This window comes from Triticum aestivum, chromosome 5B, assembly GCF_018294505.1.
Source record: "Triticum aestivum cultivar Chinese Spring chromosome 5B, IWGSC CS RefSeq v2.1, whole genome shotgun sequence".
Classification (NCBI taxonomy): Eukaryota; Viridiplantae; Streptophyta; class Magnoliopsida; order Poales; family Poaceae; genus Triticum; species Triticum aestivum.
Window position 1 is genome coordinate 293579308 of NC_057807.1, and position 18019 is coordinate 293597326.

The following is an 18019-nucleotide window of genomic DNA, read 5'->3' on the forward strand; positions in this document are numbered from 1 at the left end:
GCATACGAAGTAATTTTACTCAAGGATGAAGTATCAAAATTGATTTCATATTTATTTCCTTGAGTATAGGATCCCGCACTATTAAGAGGGGATTGATAGGGATAGTTTAAGGCTTGCTCATTTCACAAACATCCGTTCAAATTAGGCTATTGTTCCATCTTTGTATTCTCTGGTATGATTCTGTCTCTGGCCTGCCGGATGTCCGGGCTTGACCCCGGATGTCCAGGCCCACGGTGGATATCCGGTCTGTAGGCCGGATATCCAGGCCTTGCTATCCAGAATGCACTTATGCTGGTATCATTTGCCGAATGTCCGGCCCTCTATGCCGGATGTCCGGGCCCTCATGCTGCGCCGGATGTCCGGGCTTTATCCCAGATGTCCGGCCTCTGCTACCCATGGAACTGCTGTGTTTCTGTAACCCCTTAGTGATCGCACCAGATGGCCGGCCATATGCCGGATGTCCGGGCCTTCCTGATATGCCAGATGTCCGGGCTTGGGCCCCGGATGTCCGGCCCCTCTGTTTTCTGCTCTACCTCTGCTTTGTTCCTTGAGTGTTTTTGCCAATCCGGATGTCCGGCCCCTAGCCCAGATGTCCGGCCTGCCCGTTCACTTACACTACAATGACCACATTTGTGCTCACACTATATATAGCCCTTCTCCCCCACGGGAGAGGGTTGACCACTCACTTTGAACAAACCCTAGAACACATTTCTTACTCTTTCTCACTCCTCCACACCAAATCTTAGATCCCCAAGGGATTTGAGAGAATTTGAGAGAAGTTATCCAATCAAGTGATAGATCCACCCCTTCTCCTTCTTTGCACCGAAGGAATTCGTGATTTGAGCAAGTCTTGAGCTATCCCTATCGATCCCCTCTTAATAGTGCGGGATCCTATACTCAAGGGAATAAATATGAAATCAATTTTGATACTTAATCCTTGAGTAAAATTACTTTGTATGCTCTTGATCCACACACGCCGATGAAAACGGGGACTAACACCTGAGATTTACTTAACACCCATTGTTAGTCCCCTACATGTATATTGTCATCAACATCCAAACATGATGTAAGGGCATGATTGCTCTTTCATCAACACATAAAACCTAGGCTCGGATGCCACTGTTGGGGAACATAGTAATTTAAAAAAATTCCTACGCACACGCAAGATCATAGTGGTGCATAGCAACGAGAGGGGAGAGTGTGTCCACGCACCCTCGTAGACCGAAAGCCGAAGCGTTAGCACAACGCGGTTGATGTAGTCGTACGTCTTCACGACCCGACCGATCAAGCACCGAAAGCAGGGCACCTCCGAGTTCTTGCACACGTTTAGCTCGATGACATCCCTCGAACTCTGATCCAGCCAAGTGTCGAGGGAGAGTTCCGTCAGCACGACGGCGTGGTGATGATGATGATGTTCTACCGACGCAGGGCTTCGCCTAAGCACCGCTACGATATTACCGAGGTGGACTATGGTGGAGGGGGGCACCGCACACGGCTAAGAGATCCAAGGGATCAATTGTTGTGTCTATGGGGTGCCCCCCTCCGTATGTAAAGGAGGAGAGGAGGGGGACAGCCAGGAGGAGAAGGTGCGCCCAAGGGGGGAGTCCTACTCCCACCGGGAGTAGGACTCCTCCTTTTCCTACTTGGAGAGGGAGAGGGAAGGAAGAGGAAGGGGGGAGGAAGGAAAGGGGGGCCGGCCCCCCTCCCAATTCGGATTGGGCTTGGGGGGGGGGGGTGCGTGCCCCCTCCCTTGCTCCTTTCCCCTCCTTTCCACTAAAGCCCATTAAGGCCCATATACCTCCCGGGGGGTTCCGATAACCTCCCGGTGCTCCGGTATTATCCCGATCTCACCGGAACCATTTCGGTGTCCAAATATAGTCGTCTGATACGTCTCCAATGTATCTATAATTTTTGATTGTTCCATGCTATTATATTACCTGTTTTGGATGTCTATGGGCTTTATTTTACACATTTATATCATTTTTGGGACTAACCTACTAACCGGAGGCCCAACCCGTATTGTTGTTTTTTTGCCTATTTCAGTATTTCAAAGAAAAGGAATATCAAACGGAGTCCAAATGGAATGAAACCTTCGGGAGCGTGATTTTTGGAACGAACGTGATTCAGAGGACTTGGAGTGCAAGCCAAGAAGCAGCCGAGGCGGCCACGAGATAGGAGGGCGCGCCCCCCTGTCTCGTGGGCCCCTCGGGCGGCCACTGACATACTTCTTCCTCCTATATAAGCCTACATACCCCAAAAACATCCAGGGAGCCACCGAAGAAATATTTCCGCCACCGTAACCTTCTGTATCCGCGAGATCCCATCTTGGAGCCTTCGCCGGTGCTCTGCCGGAGGGGGAATCAATCACAGAGGGCTTCTACATCAACACCATAGCCCTTCCGATGAGTTGTGAGTAGTTTACCACAGACCTTTGGGTCCATAGTTATTAGCTAGATGGATTCTTCTCTCTTTTTGGATCTCAATACAATGTTCTCCCCCTCTCTTGTGGATATCTATTCGATGTAATCTCTTTTTGCGGTGTGTTTGTCGAGATCTGATGAATTGTGGGTTTATGATCAAGTTTATCTATGAATAATATTTGAATCTTCTCTGAATTCTTTTATGTATTGAGTTATCTTTGAAAGTCTCTTCGAATTATCGGTTTGGTTTGGCCTACTAGATTGATCTTTCTTGCCATGGGAGGAGTGCTTAGCTTTGGGTTCAATCTTGCGGTGTCCTTACCCAGTGACAGAAAGGGTTGCAAGGCACGTATTGTATTGTTGCCATCGAGGATAAAAAGATGGGGTTTATATCATATTGCTTGAGTTTATCCCTCTACATCATGTCATCTTTCTTAATGCGTTACTCTGTTCTTATGAACTTAATACTCTAGATGCATGCTGGATAGCGGTCGATGTGTGGAGTAATAGTAGTAGATGCAGGCAGGAGTCGGTCTACTTGTTACGGACGTGATGCCTATATACATGATCATGCCTAGATAATCTCATAATTATTCGCTTTTCTATCAATTGCTCGACAGTAATTTGTTCACCCACCGTAATACTTATGCTATCTTGAGAGAAGCCTCTAGTGAAACCTATGGCCCCCGGGTCTATCTTTTATCATATAAGTTTCCAATCTACTTTTATTTGCATCTTTATTTTCTGCATCTATATTATAAAATACCAAAAATATATTTATCTTATCATATTATCTCTATCAGATCTCACTTTTGCAAGTGGCCGTGAAGGGATTGACAACCCCTTTATCGCGTTGGTTGCGAGTTCTTTGTTTGTTTGTGTAGGTTCGTGGGACTTGTGAGGAGCCTCCTACTGGATTGATACCTTGGTTCTCAAAAACTGAGGGAAATACTTACGCTACTGTGCTGCATCACCCTTTCCTCTTCAAGGAAAACCAACACAAGCTCAAGACATAGCAAGAAGGATTTCTGGCGCCGTTGCCGGGGAGGTCCTCGCTGAAGTCAAGACATACCAAGTACCCATCACAAACTCATCTCCCTCGCATTTACATTATTTTTCATTTGCCTCTCATTTTCCTCTCCCCCACTTCACCCTTGCCGTTTTATTCGCCCTCTCTTTCCCAATCTCCTCTCTCTTTCGCTTGCCTTTTTCCGTTTGCTCGTGTGTTAGATCGTTTACCTTGTCATTATGGCTAGTTCCTTATCCGCTCCTATGTCTCCCGAGTTTGAAGTTCTTCACTTCAAGCAAAGGCAAGGAGAAAATTTAAAAGATGCTTGGTATAGGATGATGGAATCTTATCGCAAGTGCACCCTAGAGGTGAACTTTAGAATTCTTCTTCGCAATTTTTATGTTGGGCTAAACATGACGCATAGACAACTCTTGGATTGCATTGCCAAGGGAAATTTCATTGAAATTGATCCTAGTATTGCGCATGAAATTATAGAGGGGATAGTGGGAACACTACCTCAAAAGGGAGGACCACATCCTGCCCAAGAAGAAACCCAAGTGTTTGGAAAGATTTGCGAAGTAACAATTTTTTTACAAAAATCTCTTGAGCCTCTTAAAAGTGTTAGCGGAAATCTTCACCGCATGAATATGTTGATTACCCTTTGCAATAAGCGGTTGGATTCTTTAGATCTAAAAATTTCCTAGTATGAAGGGAAACATAAAGAACCTCCCGGATTCGAGCATGACTCCGCTAAAAAACTGAAAATTAAAGATGGCACTACTTAGATCTATCTTCGCTTTTATGCCTAGCTAGGGGCGTTAAACGATAGCGCTAGTTGGGAGGCAACCCAATTTTCTTTGTATTTCTTGTTTTTGTTCCTTCTTAGTAATAAATTTTGTTTCTACTTTCTGTTTAGATGTGTTTTCTTGTTTTATTTAGTGTTTGTGCCAAGTAGAACCTATAGGATAACCTATGATATGAGTTGATTTGATTCTGCTGAAAAACAGAAACTTTGTGCTCACGAGAAAAAAATCAATAAATAACAGAAATTATATTTTGCATTGATTCTTTTTGCTTCTGTTCAATAAACGAATTTTTTAGGACTTCCTATTTTGGTAGGATTTTTAAAGTTCCAGAAGTTTGCGTTAGTTACATATTGCTACAGACTGTTCTGTTTTTGACGGATTCTGTTTTTCGTGTGTTGTTTGCTTATTTTGATGCATCTATGGCTAGTAAAATAGTTTATGAACCATAGAGAACTTGGAATACAGTAGGTTTAACACCAATATAAATAAAGAATGAGTTCATTACAGTACCTTATGTGGTGGTTTTGTTTTCTTTCACTAACGGAGCTTATGAGATTTCCTGTTGAGTTTTGTGTTGTGAAGTTTTCAAGTTTTGGGTAAAGCTTTGATGGACTATGGAATAAAGGGTGGCAAAAGCCTAAGCTTGGGGATGCCCAAGGAACACCAATATATTCAAGAATAGCCAAATGCCTAAGCTTGGGGATGCCCCCGGAAGGCATCCCCTCTTTCGTCTTTGTTCATTGGTAACTTTACTTGGAGCTATATTTTTATTTGCTACATGATATGTGTTTTGCTTGGAGCGTCGTATATTATATTAGTCTTTGACTTTTAGTTTACCACAATCATACTTGCTGTAACACACCTTTTGGGAGAAGCCTACTTGATTGAAATTTATTAGAATACTCTATGTGCTTCACTTATATCTTTTGATCTAGCTAGTTTTTGCTCTAGTGCTTCACTTATATCCTTTAGAGCACGGCGGTGGATTAATTTTGAAGAAATTGTTGATCCCTCATGCTTCACTTATATTATTTTGAAGGTCTTTTAGAACAGCATGGTATTTGCTATGGTTATAAATTGGTCCTAGAATGATGAGCATCCAAGTTGGGTATAATAAAAACTATCATAGGAAGTGAATTGGATGCTATGATCAACTTGATACTTGATAATTGTTTTGAGATAGGGAGGTAGTGATATTAAAGTCATGCTAGTTGGGTGATTATGAATTTAAGGAATGCTTGTGTTGAAGTTAGCAAGTCCCGTAGCATGCACGTATGGTTAAAGTTGTGTAACAAATTTGAAGCATGAAGTGTATCTGACTTGTGCATCCTTATGAGTGGCGGTCAGGGACGAGCGATGGTCTTTTCCTACCAATCTATCCCCCTAGGAGCATGCGCGTAGTGCTTGGTTTTTGATGACTTCTAAATTTTTGCAATAAGTATATGAGTTCTTTTGACTAATCTTGAGTCCATGGATTATACACACTTTTACCTTTCCATCATTGCTAGCCTCTTCGGTACCGTGCATTGCCCTTTCTCACCTTGAGAGTTGGTGCAAACTTCGCTGATGCATCCAAACCCCGTGATATGATACGCTCTATCACACATAAACCTCCTTATATCTTCCTCAAAACAGCCACCATACCTACCTATTTATGGCATTTCCATAGCCATTCCGAGATATATTGCCATGCAACTTTCCACCGTTCCGTTCATCATCATCATGACATACATTACTTTTGTCATATTGCCATTGCATGATCATGTAGTTGACATCGTATTTGTGGCAAAGCCACCATGCATAATTTTTTATACATGTCACTCTTGATTCATTGCACCATCCCGGTAAACCGCCGGAGGCATTCATATAGAGTCATATCTTGTTCTAGTTTTGAGTTGTAATTCATGTGTTGTAATCAATAAAAGTGTGATGATCATTATTATTAGAGCATTGCCCAAAAAGAAAAAAAAGGAAAGGCCAAAAGAAAAAAAGAAGAAAGGCCAAAGAAAAAAAAGCAAAAAGAAAAAAAAGCAAAAAAGAAAAGAAAATAAATAAAAGGGCAATGCTACTATCTCTTTTTCCACACTTGTGCTTCAAAGTAGCACCTTGTTCTTCATGTAGTGAGTCTCATATATTGTGCTTCAAAGTAGCACCATGTTTTCATGTAGAGAGTCTCATAGGTTGTCACTTTCATATACTAGTGGGAATTTTTCATTATAGAACTTGGCTTGTATATTCCTACGATGGGCTTCCTCAAATGCCCTAGGTCTTCGTGAGCAAGGAAGTTGGATGCACACCCACTAGTTTTCTTTTGTTGAGCTTTCATTCATTTATAGCTCTAGTGCATCCGTCGCATGGCAATCCCTACTCCTCATGTTGACATAAATTGATGGGCATTCCCATAGCCCGTTGATTATCCTCGTCAATGTGAGACTTTCTCCCTTTTTGTCTTCTCCACACAATCCCCAATCATTATTCTATTCCTCCGATAGTACTATATCCATGGCTCACGCTCATGTATTGCGTGAAGGTTGAAAAAGTTTGAGATTATTTAAGTACGAAACAATTGCTTGGCTTGTCATCGGGGGTATAGAAGTTGGGAACATCTTTGTGTGACGAAAATGAAGCATAGCCTAACTATATGATTTTGTAGGGATGAACTTTCTTTAGCCATGTTATTTTGAGAAGACATGATTGCTTTTATTAGTATGCTTGAAGTATTACTATTCCTTTTGTCAATATGAACTTTTATTTTGAATCACTTGGATCTGAACATTCATGCCACAATAAAGAGAAATTACATTGAGAATTATGCTAGGTAGCATTCCACATTAAAAATTCTGTTTTTATCATTTACCTACTCGAGGACGAGCAGGAATTAAGCTTGGGGATGCTTGATACGTTTCCAATGTATCTATAATGATTATTCCATGCTATTATATTACCTGTTTTGGATGTCTATGGGCTTTATTTTACACATTTATATCATTTTTGGGACTAACCTACTAACCGGAGGCCCAGCCCGTATTGCTGTTTTTTTGCCTATTTCAGTATTTCGAAGAAAAGGAATATCAAATGGAGTCCAAACGGAATGAAACCTTCGGGAGCGTGATTTTTGGAATGAACGTGATCCAGAGGACTTGGAGTGCAAGCCAAGAAGCAGCCGAGGCGGCCACGAGATAGGAGGGCGCGCCCACCTCTCCTGGGCGCGCACCCCTGTCTCGTGGGCCCCTCGGGCGGCCACCGACGTACTTCTTCTTCCTATATAAGCCTACATACCCCGAAAACATCCAGGGAGCCACCGAAGAAATATTTCCGCCACCGTAAGTGATAACCCACAAGTGTAGGGGATCGCAACAGTTTTCGGTAAGTAAGAGTGTCGAACCCAACGAGGAGCTAAAGGTAGAATAAATATTCCCTCAAGTTCTATCGACCACCGATACAACTCTACGCACACTTGATGTTCGGTTTACCTAGAACAAGTATGAAACTAGAAGTACTTTGTAGGTGTGATAGGATAGCTTTGCAAGATAATAAAGAACACGTAAATATAAACTAGGGGCTGTTTAGATAAAGATGCAATAAAGTAAATATAGCGAGTGTGGAAAAGTGGTGGTAGGAGTTATGGAATTGTCCCTAAGCAATTGACTATGTTACTAGACCGGTAATCACTATTGCAATTCTATTTGAGGGAGAGGGATAAGCTAACATACTTTCTCTACTTGGATCATATGCACTTATGATTGGAACTCTAGCAAGCATCCACAACTACTAAAGATCATTAAGGTAAAACCCAACCATAGCATTAAAGTATCAAGTCCCCTTTATCCCATACGCAACAATCCCCTTACTCGGGTTTGTGTTTCAGTCACTCATGCAACCCACTATAAGTGAATCATGAACGCATTACAACACCCTACAGCAGGGATCCCTCACGCTTGCGCGACACGGAGGGCACCATAGGACAACACCAATAATAAAACATGCAACTCAAACCAATCATAGCAATTCATCAATCACCGATAGGACAACAAAAATCTACTCAGACATCATAGGATGGCAACACATCATTGAAAAATAATATGAAGCATAAAGCACCATGTTCAAGTAGAGGATATAGAGGGTTGCGGGAGAGTGGACCACTGGATATAGAAGGGGGAAAGTGATGGAGATGTAGGTGAAGATGATGACGGTGTTGGTGAAGATCGCGGTGATGATGATGGCCCCCGGCAGCGCTCCGGTGCCACCGGAAACAAGGGGGAGAGAGGGCCCCTTCTTCTTCTTCTTCCTTGACCTCCTCCCTAGATGGGAGAAAGGTTTCCCCTCTGGTCCTTGGCTCCCATGGCTTGGGATGGGCGAGAGCCCCTCCGAGATTGGATCTATCTCTCCGTTTCTGCGTTCTGTGTTTCTGCCCCTTCACCGTTTCCTTTATATCTAGAGATCCGTAACTCTGATAGGGGTGAATCTTTCGCCCAGATTTTTCTCATAAAATTAGCTTTCTTGCGGCAAAAGAAGGGCATCAACCGCCTTACGGGTGGCCCACGAGAGTCCAGGGTGCGCCAGGGGGGCGCCCCCCTGTCTCGTGGCCACCTCGGACACTGTTTCGCGTTGATTCTTCCTCCGGAAAATCCCAAATATTCCAAAATAATTCTCCGTCCGTTTTTATCCCGTTTGGATTCCGTTTGATATTGGTTTTCTGCGAAACATAAAACATGCAACAGGCAGGAACTGGCACTGGGCACTGGATCAATATGTTAGTCCCAAAAATAGTATAAAAAGTTGCCAAAAGTATATATGAAAGTTGAATAATATTGGCATGGAACAATCAAAAATTATAGATACGACGGAGACATATCAGCATCCCCAAGCTTAATTCCTGCTCGTCCTCGAGTAGGTAAATGATAAAAAGATAATTTTTGATGTGGAATGCTACCTAGCATAATCTTGATCATATGTCTAATCATGGCATGAATATTAAGACACGAGTGATTCAAAGCAATAGTCTATCATTTGACATAAAAACAATAATACTTTGAGCGTACCAATAAAGCAATCATGTCTTTTCAAAACAACTAGGCTAAAGCAAGCTTATCCCTACAAAATCATATAGTTTGGCCATGCTTCATTTTCGTCACACAAAAATGCCCCCATCATGCACAACCCCGATGATGAGCTGAGCAATTGGTTCATACTTTTTAACGCGCTTCAGCTTTTTCAACCCTCACGCAATACATGAGCACAAGCCATGGATATAGCACTATAGGTGGAATAGAATAATGATGAGGTTATGTGGAGAAGACAAAAAGGGAGAAAGTCTCACATCGACGCGGCTAATCAACGAGCTATGGAGATGCCCATCAATTGATATCAATGTGAGGAGTAGGGATTGCCATGCAACGGATGCACGAAGAGCTATAAATGTATGAAAGCTCAACAAAAGAAACTAAGTGGGTGTGCATCCAACTTGCTTGCTCATGAAGACCAAGGGCATTTGAGGAAGCCCATCGTTGGAATATACAAGCCAAGTTCTATAATGAAAATTCCCACTAGTATATGAAAGTGACAACATAGGAGACAATCTATATGAAGAACACGGTGCTACTTTGAAGCACAAGTGTGGAAAAAGGATAGTAACATTGCCCCTTTTTCTTTTTCTTCTTTTTTTTCTTTTTTATGGGGCAATGCTCTATAATGATGATCATCATACTTTTATTTACTTGCAACTCGATATTACAACTCGATACTAGAACAAAGATATGACTCTATATGAATGCTTCTGGCGGTGTACTGGGATGTGCAATGATCTAGCGTAGCAATGATATTAAAAAACAGACAAGCCATGAAAACATCATGCTAGCTATCTTACGATCATGCCAAGCAATATGACAATAAATGCTCAAGTCATGTATATGATGATGATGGAAGTTGCACGGCAATATATCTCGAAATGGGTATGGAAATGCCATAATAGGTAGGTATGGTGGCTGTTTTGAGGAAGATATAATGAGGCTTATGTGTGATAGAGCGTATCATATCACGGGGTTTGGATGCACCGGCGAAGTTTGCACCAACTCTCGAGGCGACAAAGGGCAATGCACGGTACCGAAGAGGCTAGCAATGATGGAAAGGTAAAAGTGCGTATAATCCATGGACTCACATTAGTCATAAAGAACTCATATACTTATTGCAAAAGTTTATTAGCCCTCGAAGCAAAGTACTACTACGCATGCCCCGAGGGGATAGATTGGTAGGAAAAGACCATCGCTCATCCCCGACTGCCACTCATAAAGAAGACAATCAAAGAAACATCACATGCTTCAAATTTGTCACACAACGGTTACCATACGTGCATGCTACGAGACTTGCAAACCTCAACACAAGTGTCTCTACAATCCACAACCACCCACTAGCATGACTCTAATATCACCATCTTTATATCGCAAAACTATTGCAACGAATCAAACATATCATATTCAGCGATCTACAAGTTTATGTAGGAGTTTATGACTAATCATGTGAATGACCAATTCCTGTCATCTCTCTAAATAGATATAAGTGAAGCAAGAGAGTTTAATTCTTTCTACAAAATATATGACCATGCTCTAACAAATATAAGTGAAGCAAAAGAGTATTCTACAAATGGCGGTTTTCTATGTGAAGAGAAACAGGCAATCCAAACTTCAAATGATATAAGTGAAGCACATGAAGCATTCTATAAAGCCATACTCAAAAGATTTAAATGAAGTGCAATGAGCATTCTATAAATCAACCAAGGACTATCTCATACCAGCATGGTGCATAAAGGAAAAGTGAAAAGTAAATGCAACAGACGCTCCAAGACTTGCACATAATGCATAAACGAAACGAATACGAAAACATACCGATACTTGTTGAAGAAAGAGGGGATGCCTTCCGGGGCATCCCCAAGCTTAGACGCTTGAGTCTCCTTGAATATTTACTTGGGGTGCCTCGGGCATCCCCAAGCTTAAGCTCTTGCCTCTCTTCCTTTTCCTCATATCGAGACATCCTCGATTAGACACTTCATCCACACAAAACTTCAACAGAAAACTCGGTAAGATCCGTTAGTATAATAAAGCAAATCACTACTCTAAGTACTGTTGCAAACCAATTCATATTTTGTTTTTGCATTGTGTCTACTGTAACATAACTTTTTCATGGCTTAATCCACCTATATAAATTGATAGATTCATCAAAACAAGCAAACTATGCATCAAAAACAGAATCTGTCAAAAACAGAACAGCCTGTAGCAATCTGAACATTCACCATACTTATGGTATCCCAAAAATTCCACCCAAATTAGTAAAAATAAACACGTTGTACATCAAGACAATGCAAAAGGAATCAGAACCGTTTAACATTCCAGTTAAAAATGTAAAATTGCGCACTACAGCCAAAGTTTCTGTCCTGCACCGTACAAACCAACAAGCATTGTAAACATCCTAAAGGCAAACCTTGGCACATTATTTTTATAATAGAATGGAATTATACAAGGGGATAATTATTTTTGATGAAAAGTTTCTGTAATCAAGATTCACAAAGTTTCCGTGAGCATGAACAAAGTTCAAGGCTAGCTCCCACTTCAACAATGCTTGTCTTTCTTACTTTCACTTTCCTTTTTGAAAAGTTTTTAGGTTCCCCTCTTAATTTTTTTTGTTTTTAAACTATATGAAAGCACTCAACAGAAATAAATGACTCTCTAAAACTTCCGGGTTGTCTCCCTGGCAGCGCTTTCTTTAAAGCCATTAAGCTAGGCATATAGTGCTCAAGTAATGGATCCACCCGGATCCCAAGGTATATCAAAGCCAATTTTAATTAACAATGATTTGTAATTTAGTAGTGAGCACAAAGTAACATATATCATGTAGCAACAAAGTCTAACTCTCTTCCTATGCATCGGCATGTCATAAAAGAACAATTCATGCACGCATAGTAAAGGCCAATGCATAGTATAAACAGTTTCTTGCAATTCTATCGTGTTGGAAACATAGAAAGGTGGAGATATAGTTCCTCTCTCATAATAATTGCAAGTAGGGGCAGCAAGCACATGCATATTATATCTATCAAAATCATCATGTGCAATGGTAAAAGGCAACCCATCAATATAATCCTTACTAAGCGCAAACTTCTCCGATATAGTGTAGTCGGGAGAATTCAAAAATACAATAGGACTATCATGCGTGGGTGCAATAGCAACAATTTCATGTTTAACATAAGGAACTATAGCAAGTTCATCTCCATAAGCATAATTCATATTGGCATCTTGGCCACAAGCATAGCAAGCATCATCAAAAAGGGATATTTCAAGAGAAACAACAGGATTATAACAATCATCATAGCAATCATCCTTCGGTAAGCACGAAGGGGAATTCAACAATGTATGAGTTGAAGAGTTACTCTCATTAGAAGGTGGGCACGGGTAGCTAATCCGCTCTTCCTCCTTTTGTTCTTCGCTCTCCTCGTCATCTTTTTCATCCAATGAGCTCACAGTTTCATCAATTTCTTCTTCCATAGCTTCCTGCAAAATATTAGTCTCTTCTTGGACAGCGGAGACTTTCTCAATAAATGCATCAATATCGGAATTGTATTCATAATTCTCATAACAATATTTAAGTATAGCAAAATTTTCAGGTCTATAAACTAAATCATCAAAATCTTCAAACAAAGATTCAATCTCATAAGCACCCATAAAAGCAACAAATTCTTCTATTTGTTCAACATCATAGTAATCATATATACCATTAGCATAAGAAGCCAAGGTTTTATCATCATTAAATTTGCATGAAAAGGGAAGGTGTGGAGCCCTCATCCTAGAGCAACAAGTATAATCATATCTCAAGCATAGTTCCCGAGCATACCAATGCAACATATGAATTTGATCCCATAATAGTTTCCCTTTTTGTGTCAAGCGATAATCCCTAAAGTATTCATGTTGATCCAACGTGTCCCCCATAACATAATTGAATGGGGTTTTCTCACGATTATCAAAGTAGTACATAATATTTTTCAAGGGTTTTAGGAGGTTCCCCATCTCCATAAGTAGCAAGTACACCTAATTTTTTTGGTATTTCATGTTCCATATCCATAATTAAAGATAGAGAACAACTAAGAACATCAAATAAAAATTACTTAGTGATAAAGCAAACAAGCACACACGAGAATATTAACCCCACGCTATGACTCCCCGGCAATGGCGCCAGAAAAAGGTCTTGATAACCCACAAATATAGGGGATCAGTTGTAGCCTCTTTCGATAAGTAAGAGTGTCGAACCCAACGAGGAGCTAAAGGTAGAACAAATATTCCCTCAAGTTCTATCGACCACAAATACAACTCTGCGCATGCTTAGCGTTTGCTTTACCTAGAACAAGTATGAAACTAGAAGGACTTTAAATGTGTTGTTGGATAGGTTTGCAAGATAATAAAGAGCACGTAAATATAAACTAGGGCTGTTTGGATAAAGAAGCAATAAAGTAAATATAGCGAGTGTGGAAAAGTGGTGGTAGGAGTTGCAGAATTGTCCCTAAGCAATTGACTACTTTACTAGACCGATAACAAGTTTTATGTGGGAGAGGCATAAGCTAACATACTTTCTCTTCTTGGATCATATGCACTTATGATTGAAACTCTAGCAAGCATCCGCAACTACTAAAGATCATTAAGGTAAAACCCAACCATAGCATTAAAGCATCAAGTCCCCTTTATCCCATTCGCCACAACCCCCTTACTCGGATGTATGCTTCTGTCACTCAAGCAACCCACTATAAGTGAATCATGAACGTATTGCAACACCCTACAGCGGGAATGCCCCACGCTTGCGCGACACGGAGGGCACAATAGGACAGCAACATAATCACAAGCACATTAAACCAATCATAGCAATTCACCAATCACCGGTAGGACAACGAAAATCTACTCAGACATAATAGGATGGCAACACATCATTGGATAATAATATGAAGCATAAAGCACCATGTTCAAGTAGAGGGTACAACAGGTTGCGGGAGAGTGGACCGCTGAATATAGATGGGGGAAGGTGATGGATATGTTGGTGTAGATCGCGGTGATGATGATGGCCCCCGACAGCGTTCCGGCGCCACCAGAAGCAAGGGGGAGAGCCCCCCTACTTCTTCTTTTTCCTTGACCTTCTCCCTAGATGGGAGAAGGGTTTCCCCTCTGGTTCATAGTCTCCATGGCGTGGGAGGGGCGAGAGCCCCTCTCGCCCCTCCGAGATTGGATCTGTCTCTCTATCTCTCTCTATTTCCGCGTTTCCAGATTCTGCCATTTCACCGTTTCTTTTATATCCGGAGATCCGTAACTCCGATTGGGTTGAAACCTTCGCCCAGATTTTTCTCCGAAAATTAGCTTTCTTGTGGCAAAAGAAGAGCGTCAACCGCCTTACGGGGTGCCCACGAGGGTCAGGGGCGCGCCCCCTTGCCTCGTGGCCCCCTCGGGCACCGTCTCGCATTGGTTTTTCTTCCAAAAATCATAAATATTCCAAAAATGATCTCCGTCCGTTTTTATCCCGTTTGGACTCCGTTTGATATGGGGTCTGTGCAAAACATAAAACATGCAACAAACAGGAACTGGCACTAGGCACTGGATCAATATGTTAGTCCCAAAAATAGTATAAAAAGTTGCCAAAATTATATGAAAGTTGAATAATATTGGCATGGAACAATCAAAAATTATAGATACGACGAAGACGTATCAACAGGCCGCGCCCTTGGCCAAGCGCCCTCGCGCACACGGGCGCCCAGCCACTCCTGCTCCCGCTGCTCGCCGTATGCTGCCAAGCCGCGCCCACTACTGCCCTCCTCTGCACCTGCCTCGCCCCCGCACCGACCGCCCCGCTGCTGCGCCCTACCTTCTTCCCCGAGCGCCTCGCCGCGGCCTCGCGCGCCCGTCGCCCACCTCTGGCCGCCCTGCTGCGTGTCGGCAGTCGTGGCCCTTCCCATGCTTCGCCCGGTTGTAGCCCTCGGAGCTCCATGCCAGCGCGCTGGCACCCGCGCCCGCCAGCCGCCCCACGACGCCCAGTCGGGTGCGCCCCCACGGGCCAGCACTCGTTCGGGCTGCGCCCATCGCCCGCACCCGTTATGCTCCCCCAGAGCCACTGCCTAGGGGGACCCACGCCCCAAAACAAAAAAGAATATTTAATAATTAATAATATTGTAATTAATTAATTAGGACAATTAATGAACTTAATTAACATGTGTTAGTTACTCTAATTAACTAACTAATTTAATTAATATGTTAGTTAGTTAGTAAGTCAATGACGAACGTGCCCCACTTGTCAGTTTGACTGGTCAATAGTCAGAGTTGACCGCTGACATCATGCTAGCGTCATAATGATGTAATAAATGCTTTTCGGTTAAATTAATCTGTTAATTCCTGAAAATGAATCAAAACTTTGAAAAATAATATAAAATAAACCGTAACTCGGATGAAAATACTTTGAACATGAAAGTTGCTCAAAACGACGAGACGAATCCGAATACGCCGTTCGTTTGTCCGCCACACGTCCCTAGCATAGCGAACCTGCAACCATCCCTGTCCGATCCGTTTGTCCAAAAACGTCGAACACCGGGAATACTTTCCCGGATGTTTCCCCCCTTCGCCAGTAGCACCTAGTCTTGCGTTAGCACACCATAGCACCGCTAAATGTCATGTCATGAATCTTATGCATCTGTTTGCATTGTATTCATTGTTTCTTCCCCCTCGTCTCTCCGGTAGACTACAAGACTAACACCGCTACTGCTGCCTCGATCGACTACAGTGTTGATGACCCGTCCTTCTCTGCCGAGCTTCCAGGCAAACAAACCCCCCTGATCAACTAGATATCGCCCACTCTCTTCTCTCTTATTCTTGCATTAGGTTTGCTACTGTTGTTGATTCGATAGCTCCTATTCTGTTGCATAGCCTATCATTGTTGCTACAGTTGTTACCTTTACCTATAATCCTAAATGCTTAGTATAGGATGCTAGTATTCCATGAGTGGCCCTACATTCTTGTCTGTCTGCCATGCTATACTATCGGGCCGTGATCACTCGGGAGGTGATCACGGGAATATACATACATACATATTATACAAGATACATGATGTGATTAAAGTCGGGTCGGCTCGTACAGTACCCGCAAGTGATTTCGATGCGGGGGGGGGGGGGCTGAAAGGACATGTGGTTCCATCCAGGTAGTGGTGGGCCTGGGTTCCCGACGGCCCCTGAGTGTTACTTTGTGGCGGAGCGACAGGGCAGGTTGTGACCACCTAGGAGACAGGTGGGCCTGGTCCCTGGCCGGCGTCCGCGGTTACTTCAAAAATAACACGCTTAATGAGATCTTGGTATTTGATCTGAGTCTGGCTACGAGCCTATATGCACTAACCAACCACGCAGGACAGTTATGGGTACTCGACGTCGTGGTATCAGCCAAAGCCTTCTTGACGTCAGCGACTGAGCGGCGCGCGACGAGTTGGACCGCGTAACGCAACTTCCTTTATAATGGAGGTTGCTAGGTCTACTCACCGCCCGCCCTCGCAAAGTGCAGGAGTGCAATGGGCGATGGGCCCAGACCCCTGTGCGCTTAGGATTTAGACTGGCCTGCTGACCTCTATGTTGAGCCTATTTGGGCTGCAACGTGTTGATCTTCTGAGGCCGAGTATGACCCAGGAAAGTGTGCCCGGCCAAAGGGATCGAGCGTGTTGGGTAATGTGGTGCAGCCCTGTAGGGAAGTTTATCTATTCGAATAGCCGTGTCCCTCGATAAAAGGACGACCCGGAGTTGTACTTCGACCTTATGACAACTAGAACCAGATAATAAAACACACCCAGACAAGTTCCAGAGATAACCCGGTGATCGCTTTCCCATAGGGCGACGATGGAAGGATCACCGGGTAGGATTATGCTATACGATGATGCTTGGTAAACTTAACAGATACTCTCTTCTACATGCTTCAAGATGGAGGCTGCCAGAAGCGTAGTCTTTGATAGGACTAGCTACCCCCCTCTTATTCTGTCATTCTGCAGTTCAGTCCACAGATACTATCCATTTTATTGATACCAATGCATATGTAGTGTAGATCCTTACTTGCGAGTACTTTGGATGAGTATTCACAGTTGCTTTGCTCCCTTTTCCCCCTTTCCTTTTCTTCTCGGATGTAGCAACCAGATGCTGGAGCCCAGGAGCCAGACGCCACCATTGACGACGACTCCTACTACACCGAGGATGCCTACTACTACGTGCAGGCCGCCGACGACCAGGAGTAGTTTAGGAGGATCCCAGGCAGGAGGCCTACGCCTCTTTCGATCTGTATTCCAATTTGTGCTAGCCATCTTATGGCACCTTGTTTAACTTATGTCTATACTCAGATATTGTTGTTTTCACTGACTCGTTTATGATCGAGCACTTGTATTCGAGCCCTCGAGGCCCCTGACTTGTAATATGTTGCTTGTATGGCTTATTTGTTTTTAGAATTGTGTTGTGATATCTTTCCGTGAGTCCCTGATCTTAATCGTATACGTTTGCATGTATGATTAGTGTATGGTCAAATCGGAGGCGTCACAACTATTCATCCTAAGCTCAATGCTAGGGGGCTAGAGAGTTCCTCGACAAACGGTGGCAAACTGATTTCTTTAACTCCATCTCATACAACCGAGCGATTTCTCCGGTGAAGAGCTGCTTATATAAGCATTACTTCCCAGCTCTGAGCTGTCAAAATGGCATATTTCTAAGGTTGAACATCAACCATTGATGTGTTTTTTTTAGAATGTTT